Below are 11521 nucleotides of genomic sequence, written 5' to 3' on the forward strand. Positions count from 1 at the left end.
GCATTATGCCTTCTGAAATGAGGTTTACCAATTTCAAAATAAGACACCCACTAGTAGACACTAGGTTAGTTATTTTGAAGTAACAGCTGTTATTTCAAAATAGCTGTGCAGTGCAGGCCTACCCTAAAGGATCTCATCCTCTGCTTCTGGGGTGGAATACAGCAGCTGTCGAACAGCACACAGGAACGCTACACAACAGTTTGGGACTGGAGGTGAAGAAAATGCCCAGCACAAGGAGACTTAGGTAGGCAGAGTGGAGGATGGACTTTGGTAAGGGCACCACAGACTATCACATTTGCTCCTTGTAAAGGTGCCTCAGAAGTTCTAATGCTTTGGTTGCAGGATAGTACTGAGGCTCATGGGCAAGGCTGTGCAGGAAGGTTGCTGGCCTGGCTCCCCCACTGTTGTCCTCCTTCCCTTCTCTAGCAGCTCCCAGGACAGCTTTCTTCTCAGGGGCATGCTCCACCTGCCATAAAGGCAACATTTATGCCAGGCTACAGCACACACCCTGGAGTGACATTCAGCCAAGGAATGGGTGTGTGCCTGTCACAGATTAACATGTGGGCGTGTGCACACACAAAGGTGGGGACCAGGTGTCCACAGCAGCTCTTTCCCCATTGCCTGTTAATTACCTGGCAACTCTCTGCTTTACTGGGTGTGGCTAAAGGTCACAGATGAATGTCCCAAAGCCACCTCCCTGAGAAGCCTCCCAGGCACCAAATTGCTCAGCATTGCAGCAAATTGGTTCCTGGTGCTGTTCACCTCCCAATTCCTTCTGTGGCCCAAGGGTTCTATTAATATGATGGGCCAACTCCTCAGCTGGTGTCAGTTAGCATAGCACAGCTGACATGAGTGGAGAGATGCCCTCAGCTCCTTGGCTGGCATTAGCCTATATCAGTATTCCTATCAGTGGTGCTCTGCTGAGCTACACAGCTGAGGGTCTGTTCCTCTGCACAGAAAGGGACTTGGTTTTGGTAGGCTGGATACCAGGCGGATTTTATAAGGCCGAAAACCTCTAGTCACATGCAGCCAATCTGCACATGTAATGGAGCAGGGATTGTTCCTGGTGCTTGAGATCCACTTTCGCAATTTCCCATCAGGTGGGAAGGACTGAGAAGCAAGACATTTCATCCACCTTTCACTTCTCTCTTTCTCCCCCTCCTTTTGTTTCATATCGCAGTGCCCCATTCTTCTGCTGTGTCTAAGCAATCGCCACTGGCCTAAGTCACAGTTAGAGCTGATAGGTGAAAGAACTGTCCTGCCCCCCAGGACGTTACGCTGCAATACCTTTCTGTAGGAGAAAGTTAGTACAGAGCAGGAGGGTTTGTGCTGTTCTGGTAAGGAGAGTAGGGAACACGGATAAATCTCTGGGCTTTATAAGGTAGCAACAGGCCCTTCCATTCTGGCTTCTTCGTGTGAATGGATCTCTGGTGTTGGGGGAAGCTAGGATGACCATATCTCCCTGTGCCAAATGTGGGATAGGGATGGGGTGAGGGGCGGCTCCTGGCTGCACCAAGCCCCGGGGAAGCGGCAGCCACAGGCACTCCTGGCCTCGGAGCCCTGGGGGAGCAGCAGCTGCAGGCACTCCTAGTCCTTAGCCCCAGGGAAGTGCCGGCTGTGGGTGTTCCCTGCACTGGAGCCCCAGGGAAAGGGGAGCCGTGGTAGCTGCTGGCCCCAGGGCCCCGAGAAAGCAGCAGCCACGGATGCTCCCTGCCTGGAGAAAGTGGCTGCCTCCATCCTCAGCCTCTGAGGGCCTAAATATGGGACAATTAGTCCCTTTTAAAAAAATAAGTCAGGACGCCTTTTTGGCACCCCAAACACAGGACCGTCCCGCCCAATACGGGATGGATGGTCACTCTGTAGGGAAGCTGCTACCTAGCTAGAAATGTTTACTTGAGCCACTTTAAGTTGGAGGCACGGAAGCCAGAGGTAAGGGTGGAAGGAAGCCAAAAGCTATGAAATATGGGTCACTAATGGGGGTGCCAGAGCTTTTTAAACCTCGGCCAGGGTGGCATTTTGTAGGCTCATGTGGGTAGGTCTTTCACATCCATTGACACACCCGGGAAGGACCCACAAGTACAGGTACAGATTTTGGAGGGGAGGGGCCGCTCTCCCCCAACAAAGCTGAGTATTAAAGAGATCTAGAAATTGGGCGGAGTTGTACAAATACACCCTAAACCAGGCCCCAGCTGGTGTAAAACTGCACAAGCAAATAAATGCTGAGACAGTTTTTGACTAGCTAGTAACTAGAGATGAGTGAATACTGCAAAACATGTTCTGCCAATATTTTTTTCTCAAGTATTTGGATTAATTTCAGGTGACACTGCAGGGCCCCTCTGTGTTTATTTCCCATGAATATTCTAACTAATTAGTTTCCTAGAAGGTCTTGCATCTAGGACACCTGGTCATGACGCAGGATATCTTGGTTGGCGTCCCCCCCACCCCCGTCACAGACTTTCTGTGTGGCCTTGAGCAAGTCATTCAATCTCTGTTACAGGCCTCAATTTCAACTATTCTCTCTTTCTCCCACACTTTCTGACTTGTCTATTAGATCGTAAGTTCTTTGGCATAGGGTCTTTCTCATTTGTACTTGTAGAGCATCCACCACTATGGAGTCCCTACCTCAGCACTACTGTAATAGAAATAATTTACATTTAGGATCCTGGTAAAAATTCTGGTGAGCCAGGGAATGTTAAGCAAAACTGAAGAACATTTACTGCAGTTGCATGTATTTGTACAATACAATCCAAGCAGAGGCATAGTATGATTTCTAACGTTCAGACAGTAAAGGGGAACAGAGGGCTTATTACAATTAATAAGAGGCACAGGTCTAACTTCCAGATTTAGCTAGTTAGTGGCATTTCAATTACAGTGTACTTAATGAGGGAGTCAAGGTGGACTCAAGGTGGCACTTTCTTCCCCTGCCCCCATGGGGGGACTGGCTGGATCAAACAGCCCTGCAGTACAGGGCTGGCCTGAGTCACGTGGCACTGCCACTCACCCCCCAACAATGTTCTTCTGTTCCCTCCCCTCCCCCGCCCCCCCGAGAGAGGGCATATCCCACAGTTTGAATACCTGTGCTCTGTAGTTTGTGCAGGAGGCAACTCCCCTACATTCCATCCCACCCCCCAATCTCCACTCATGAATCTGAGCAGGTAACAGGAAAGTACCATGTGTCCAGTTAGAGAAATATGAGTTTGAAGATTGAACACTTGCAATAAAAGTGCTCACGATCAGGCTGCAGAGTAAGAAGTCTTTGGAGACGTTACTCAAAGAACAGCTTTGGTAACAAATAACCTGGAGAAAATCACAAGTTGTTTGTGGAGAATTTATAAACAGGAGCAAAAAGTGGATTATGTGGAACAAATCCTTCATTAGGCCGCGTTGCGCTAATAACCGAAGCAAAGGTGTGGTATTTTCCCTGATTTGAGCAGACTGCTGTCTGCCAGGTATAATGAATCAGACCCCATTGCAGTACCACCAAATAAAAGCCCACTCTGGCTTTTCATTCTCCATACACAGATCACAGCACTTCTGCCTCTCCTGGCTGATTTGAGCTGCTCAAAGTTCAAAGCAGCCCTAAAGCCAGCTTAGCCAATTACATGGGGACTTTTCTTGTTTACAGGGTATCTTCAAAGGGAGAGTGGCCATAACAATTCCTACACCAGCCCCACTTCTGCTCACATGGAAAAAGGGGCCTAGTCACAGCATCCCTATCCCCCAGTCATCCCCAGATGTTGGAATAGCCCTGCAGTGCCGTGGGCAGCTGATGTAAATTAGAGCAACTTTCAGACTGCTCTAGATTGCCCATATGGGTGCCTTCCCACCCACTCCCTCTCTCGGGGAGTTGTGCTGCGTGTACCATGGACCAGCCCACAGCTCCAGCTCAGAATGGTCAGATTGTGAGCAGGGGAAGACTGGTACCGTTCTAACCTGCGGCTATGCTGATTTACACCAATGCAGGATCTGTCCTTTTGATATATAAAACATGCAGTGAGATACAAAATGTCACATTGTAGCACATATTTCTTACATGTTTCCTCAAATGGACAAATTGTCTCCTGTTTTGTAACCTATTCTATAACAGCTCTTCATCCTGCCGAGGTAAGTATGCTGAGCTCCCCCAAACGTACATGGCATTTTGAATAAAACCATCAAAGTCCTATTGGTTTTCTATTAACCTTCCTCAAGAGTTTTCATAGAAGTCAGGCTTAGAACTGATTTTCTTGCCCCAGATCTCCTCCCCCCTCAGCCCCATCCCTGCCAGGCAGTATGCTACATGCTGGACAGTTATTGCCCTGCCAGTCCAAGGGACCGCTGCATTCCAACAGCGCTGTACATATATTGGCTGTAAAGAACATTGAATCACATTGAGATGGAAGGTGCTGCACCATCACTGTACAATAGTACTATTTGCTATGCAATGCTTCTGATTGGAGGCAGAATAAATATATAGGAAATACCTTTATTCTGACACTAAGGTTGGACAACAATTCTCCTGATCCTGTGGGTGCCTGTTATCAACAACAGAGCTGGAACTTGCAAAAATCCATACTTGCCCACTAGCCATGGCCTTCCCCTAATTCTGTGGAGACATTATTCAGCAAAAAACGTTGGAAATGACTGCTGTGCACAAGGATGAGTATTCCCAAGCCACAAGGCACTAAGCTGACCATGTGGGATAAAGTTTGGCTTCACTCTGGGATTTCTGAGGAGAAAGACACTTCTTGTCTCCGAGGGAGATACATTTGGGGCTTAAGGGCCCACTGGGGTCTCAATTACACCTCCTATCACAGTCACTGCAGTTAAACAGAGCATGGAATTTGACCATTTTGTACCACAAAAGCAAGTAGAGGTTGTGTAAGGGGAAACCACTTACCTCTTTGTTTCCAGCCTCCCTTTGCCCCACTTGAGCAGCAGCTAAGCCCTTCTCCTGGTTACACTGGGTTCTCTCCCTACCTCAGAACCTGAAAAGGGAACATTGTTGCTGGGGCCATTAGGCCTCAGATCAGCACACAGAGCCAGTGGCTCACAGCACGGATCACCTTCTGTGTCTGGTACAGTGCAGTCGAAACAGGAAATTCTTCTTTGCGAGCTGAGAAACCAGGTCGAATGGAAGGGCTCAAGGAAGCCCCACCTCAGGCATTAAACTATGCACCTGCACACACGCACACAAAGCCACAGAGGGAACTCCCAGTGGGATCAGGAAGCAAAAATCAAGACACTCTCTCTGCAAGGGGACAAGCTAGCAGGCTGAGGAAACTGAAGGCAACAGGTCCTGTTACCATGCTGCTTGTTTGCACTGGGGGACAGGAACCTCTGAAGTGGGAAGCTTAATTGCACTTGCTGTTAATGATCTTCCTTATTTTGATCCATGCCAGCACACCAGACATCAGTGTTCCCTGTAAGCTGAGTGCTTAGCTGGCCGCCTGAGAGAGATTCAGATGCCACCCAGCTGATCTGAAGCACACCCACAGCCGGCAGCATGTGTTTCTACTGGTGGTGCACATCCCCATGTACCCTGCTGCACAGAACAAAATTTACTCTGCCCTTGGATGGAAAAAAATGGAGGGAACCCTGCCTGACGCCCCCACCCTCTGTTCCAGACACTTGCTAAAGGGTTCTCCTCACTGCGATGTTTGGGGCTGGGGTTGTTAGCAGCTCCCCCACAGCCAGCATTTCTACACCACGCTCTACAGCGCTACTTGCCGGAGGTGGATGGGATTGATGCTATCATGAGCTCTGCACAGCTGACACTTATACGCCATTTCCAGAAGTGACTCTAAGGCCGTGGTGGGCAACCAGCAGATTGCACACCCACCCCACCCCCTGTCTGCTCCCCTCACCCATATGCCTTTTACACACCAGGGCACCACAGCCCTGCACTTCCTTCTTCCTTCCAGCACTTTCTGAGCACCATGAATTGCCTAATTCATGCTCCATCCCTGTTCCCCCCTGCCTAATTCTTCAAAACTGGTGGGTGAACTACATCCCTCTAGCAGAATAAATCCATCCACCCAAAGTTCATGGACCACTGGGCATGTCAAAAAAACAGCAAACTTGTTTTCATCAGACTCATGGGTTTAAGTTCACAGAGGGTGTCTCCTTTCTCTGTCAGCTTTGCTCTGTATATCATGCCAATTGTAATCTTCTAGGCAGCATTTAAGAGAATGTCTCATAGCAAACAGGTCTGCTTAATTATTAACTCTGGACCATTATAACCTTGGTATTCAGGAAATCCTTGGATAGCAAGTCATCAGCTGGGGTGCAGAAAATAGATTCACAGATGGTAAATGGTAAAGCTGGGTCTTAGTTGTGCAGGAATGCGGGCAGTACAGCATTTAACCAGTGTTTAGACATGTAATGTTAACGCCTAGAGAACAACATTTCAAAAATTTAAGCTGGTTCTTTGTCATATTCAGAAACAGGCTCAAGCCATGAAATTCAGAGCCAGATGTGGTTTATGATTCTAAGGTTATGTCTGCACTAGGAAATTAGGTCAAATTGGTTAAGTTCAATTTTGTAGCACCCAATTTTGTAAAGTTGAAGGTTCGTGACCACAGTGGCACATGAAGTCAACAGTGTGCATCCCCATTATGGTTGGCAGTTATGACTTTGCCAGCAATGAACTCTGGGTATCTATCCCACAGTTCTTGCTGCTTGCTTGCATTGTGGGTTAAGCTCCCAGTATCTGATGGGACAAAAATGTGTTGTGGGTGGTTCTGTGTGTATGTTGTCAGCATCCCATAGTGCACTTTTCTTCTCCTCCCCCCCGGCCCTCCCTTTGCAAAGCAACAGCGAAAAGTGTGATTTAACGCTTTGTATTTTAACTCTTTTCTCTCTCTTTTTCTATGTTTAATAAAAGGTTTAATAAAAGGTTAAAGTGGTTTTAGTGGTTATTGGACTGATGGGAGAAAGCAAGTGATAGCTAAAGTTGAAAGATTTTTTTTTTTTCAACAAATAATAAACTTTCCAAAACGTGCATTTTGGGGGCATCAAAACTATCTGTGAATTAAAGTCAAATTTAGCAAACGGTTGCCGCCAACATTTTTCATTTTTTTCCCCTAAAATGTACAGGTGCCTTCAAACACTGCAACATGTCCCATTTCAAGTTTTCATTTTAAAATGATGTTTCATTTCAAACTTACTGCGATTATTTTTTAAAAGTGTGAAGAACACCTGAAACAAACAAAACAACCCCCTGGAGAAAAATCATATTTCCTTCCAGTGTTGCATTTCAGGTGGTTTTCAGTCGTGTTTGTTTGTTTTCATTTTGGTGAAGAAAACCAAACCAACACAAGTTTCATTTCAAAACCACCCTCATTCTTTTTTCATATTTTTCAGTTCAGTCCCTGAACTGAAAAAAACAATTGTTCACTCAGCTCTAGTGATAACTTGACATAGAAGCCACATCTAACTGTTTAGTATTATTAGAGTGAACAAGGATTTCATTAACATGTCAGCCCATGTTGGGCAGGACACATCTTCCTGTTAACACAACTTCATCTTATCCCTTCCCTGCCAAAGAATTCCATTATCACAAAAGGGTGTGCTACAGCAGGGTGCTAGTCTCTCTCACGACTGAAATACATATGTACATATACAACCAGAAGAAAGTGTAAAACTAACACGTGCTGCAGGACATGCAGTGCAATGTCACACTACTAGCCACCCATGTACAGAGACAGGAACCAGCTGCAGCAATACAGCCGGGCTAGATTAACACACTACTGCTGCTGTTGTCGTAAGTTACCTTAAAACCTACCTGTGTCATCACTGAAATTTTACATAGGGCTGATGTGGAAAAAAATGGAGTGCTGAAAAACCCTGCATGATTGCAAATCTCTGCTGAAAGGTGTGCGGACACAAAAGGGCATGGACACCACAAAAACAGCTGCTGTACACACCGGGGTACATCTCCACTTATGGGAAGATCAGTGCACTGGCAGTTGAACTTCTGGGGTTCGATTTAGCACACCTAGTGGGGACACACTAAATTGAAATGTCATGGAGCTGCTGTCAACCCCAGTACTCCTGGCAGTCATGAGGAACAAGGGAAGTCAGCGGGAGAGCTCTTCTGTGAACATTGTGTGGACAGTGGAAAAAAATAATTTTAGATAAGTTATTTCCAGCTACACAATTCTCATAGCTGGATTTGCAAGCCTAAAATGGATTTATCCTCCTAGTGTCGACAAGTAAATCCTCCTAAGTGATTGCGGCAAGTAAATCTTCCACATGCCCTACAACTCCTGGAGAATGCTAAGGAGATCTGAGGAAAGGCTCAGATAGCAATCTGAGCTGTATACAAGGGCCAAAGTAAGAAAGAAAGAAACCAGTTATTAATGGTGCAGAAGTACTGCAGCTACACAGTGCATTCTATAACAAGCATGGCTAAGGAGAAAAAGCTCTGAAGAAGTGATGAATAAGTGCAAAGTGTACCTGACCAAAAATGTTACCAGTTAAAGACATATTTTCTGCTAAATGTGGAGAAGAAAGTAGATAAGACTTAAATAATCAGACCCTGATTCTCCATAACACTAAAGCACCTTTATGCCACCCTGTCAGTCTAAAGTTGTCCTAAATGCTGCAGAAATGGCCTCCTCAGAACACTTCTGCATGAAAGGCCTCTTCTAGGGCCTGCATAGGGCTCAGTTCTGGTCCTGATCCCAGGGCTGGGTGCAAGGTGTGAATTAGGGGCAGTGTTCTCTGTAAACTGAGAACTTGGCCACCCAGGAGAGATTTCAATGCCACCCAGTTGATTAGCAGAGCACCCACAGGTGCCTACAGCCAGCACCATGTGTTTCTACTGATAGTGCACACAACAAAATGTATTTTGTACATGGATGGAAAAAATTAGAAGGAGCGTTGTTTAGGGGTGTGGCCACTGTGCACTGAATTTAGGGCCATTCTCTCCTTCCCAAGGGCTATATGAGATGCAACACAAAGGCTGGGTCTGCACTTGCCGTGGAAGATCAAACACTTAGCTTCGATCTTCTGGGGTGCCATTTCGCGCATCATTCCAGGGTCAGTGTTGACCCTGGAGCTCCTCGGAAGCTGCAAGGATGAAGGAATGCTGACAGGAGGAGCGCTCCCACTGGCATTCTGCAGTGGGGACAGGGACAAATATCAACTGCTTGAAAATCGATTTTTGGGTACGCACTTGGTGTACCTAGAATTGCGCAGCAGCCGTTGATATTCCAGGTAAGTTTAGACCTGGCCAAAGTGAACCTAGAGCAGCCCTGAGGCTGCTTTAACCGATAGAGGGAAACTGGCAGGCCCATACGTAGTCCCAGAACACAACGAGCAAAAAAGGCAGCTGAAAAAACCTTTTGCCTCTGTCCTTCTCTAATCCAAACACAGTCATTCAGAAAAGGAGAATCAGGCCCACAGTATTTGACTCTGGAATATTAGAAAACTGTCTCAGTGTAGGCTGACTACTTTAGGATGCAACAATGAAAGGCTACTTTGTGGGGTGTGCATGACGTCTGAAAAGGAAATATTCATTAAACCAAGAACCAGACCAAACATCTAGACAAACATAACAGATGCTTTTGTACGCATTCAAGCTGTAGTCTACCTCTGAGCACAGCATGACTGAGTGTTCCCCCCACCACCTCTGAGGGATGGAAATGTTATCACTGTCCACATTCTACAGATGGGGAACTGAGGTAGAGGAAGATCAAGTGACTTACCTGAAGTTACACAGGAAGCCTGTGGCAGAGCCATGATCTCCATTATTATAAATTACCCCCTTCCACCACAAGATTAATCTCCCTCTGGAAACAGGTAAGAGATTACAAAAAATAACCTAACAAAGGATTCGACGTGCCAAAGAAAGAGTGAGGCCACAGTGACAGGAGAGCTGGCAGGAGTATAGAAAATGCCCAGTATTTGGACAAATGTGTAGAACCTGTAATAAACCAACCTACCCCCACAAAAAAAAAAATTAAAGAAGCTGTGAACTCAAAAAGGGTGGCTAATAAACATATGCCCAGTGGTTAACACGTGACATGCAGAGCCAAAGTTCCAGCTGGTGTAAAGAGGCACAGAGTCATTGGCTGCAGTGGGGTAACGCTGATTTCAGGGGAGGATGTGAGCTCCTGAAACAGGCACAAATAAGAACAGAAACTGAGAAAGGGTGAAAGAATCAAGGGTGGAGCTGTGAGCCTGAAACCCTAAAGACTATCTTTTCACATCTGTGCTCTGCTTGAAAACAGCCCAGCCATGGCTCAGTTCATACAGCCTGGAACAAAAGGGATAGATTTAGGTTGCCTCATAAAGCTAGAGGACGCAGGGAGGCAGTCTGACCTAAGTGTTTTGTCTGCTCCACTCAGTGAAGAAGAAGCAATAAGCACTTGCCCATAGCTGCTGGCTTTACCCAGACCATCTGTGCATTCTGAGTCTGATCTGGAATGCCCTGGGACACAGAGCTGGGCTGCTTCTGCGCATCAGGGACTACAGTGTGTCACACCAATCCCATGGCAAGCTAAAAGGCTTTTACTTTGTCTTCCAAATGGAAAATGGTATGCTCTTTCAGCAGGTCAAGTGAAGACACCTTCAAGTAACAGGACAAGGCATCAGCTGGAGTCTAGTTCTTTTACACATTTCAGAAAAAGAGTCAATAATGGTACATAGCACTAACATAGCACCTTAGATTAGGGGTGGGCAAGATATGGCCTGTGGGCAAAATACAGTCCACTTCATACTTAGATCTGGCCCTCATACTATTTATATCCTGCTGCTGGGGTAGGGGTTAGGAGCCGTGGGCTTTTTAAATAGCTACAAGAAGCCCAAGCAGAAGCCAGGCAGTGCAGTAGCCTTTCAATAGCTACAACAATTTGCAATCTGTGTTGCCTTCCAGTGGCACAGCAATACATTTAGCAGTGGGGGGTGCTGAAAGCCAGACCCCTCTTGCCTGACAGTTCACCCCTCTTCCCTCCTCCCTCACCCCACCCTGCCCTGCCCTGTCCTGCCCGAGCTAGGAGTGGGCACACAGCGAGGAGTAGAACCCCAGAGCTGTCTGGCGCAACCTTGGGTGTGGGGCAGTGGCCGGTGGGACCTTGGCTGCAGGGCTGGCAGAGTAGCCCCAGCTAAAAGCTGCAGCATGTCTCCAACTGGTAATTCCCCGCACCTATGTTGCTTTCTAAGATGAGTAGCTAATTATTATGAATGTTATTTACTTGGTTGTGTAAAGAACATAATGGGGTCTTCTTATAATAGATGGTGATGTAATTTCATTAATAAGAAATGTGCAGCTCCAAAATGTATGGAGTAGCCCCCTGGCAAAAATTATTGCCCAGTCCTGGGCTAGATCCATTGAATTCAGAATGCTTTATCAAGTGCTTTGCTGGACAGGAGGTTTAAACCTCCAACCGTAAGGGAAGTAGGAACAGCAATTTTAACAATTTTACAGGTAGGAAAACTGAGGCAAAGAAACAAGTAGAGTTACCTGAGATCACAAAGGAATAAGAGTTAGAATTAGAACAAAGGACTTCACATGTGTAAAGCATTGGGCCACACC

General features: G+C 46.5%; 1 protein-coding gene across 1 annotated transcript in view; it reads right to left on the reverse strand.

The window, feature by feature from the left end:
- The window catches only part of SYT8 (synaptotagmin 8), a 30622-nt gene extending 25560 nt beyond the window's left edge, over window positions 1-5062 (reverse strand). Inside the window, exon 1 of the mRNA XM_074997826.1 lies at window positions 4880-5062. The gene's annotated coding sequence lies outside the window, so the exon portion shown is untranslated. The remainder of the gene's footprint in view (window positions 1-4879) is intronic.
- Between the last annotated feature and the right edge of the window lie 6459 nt (window positions 5063-11521).

Source organism: Carettochelys insculpta, chromosome 6 (assembly GCF_033958435.1).
Source record: "Carettochelys insculpta isolate YL-2023 chromosome 6, ASM3395843v1, whole genome shotgun sequence".
Classification (NCBI taxonomy): Eukaryota; Metazoa; Chordata; order Testudines; family Carettochelyidae; genus Carettochelys; species Carettochelys insculpta.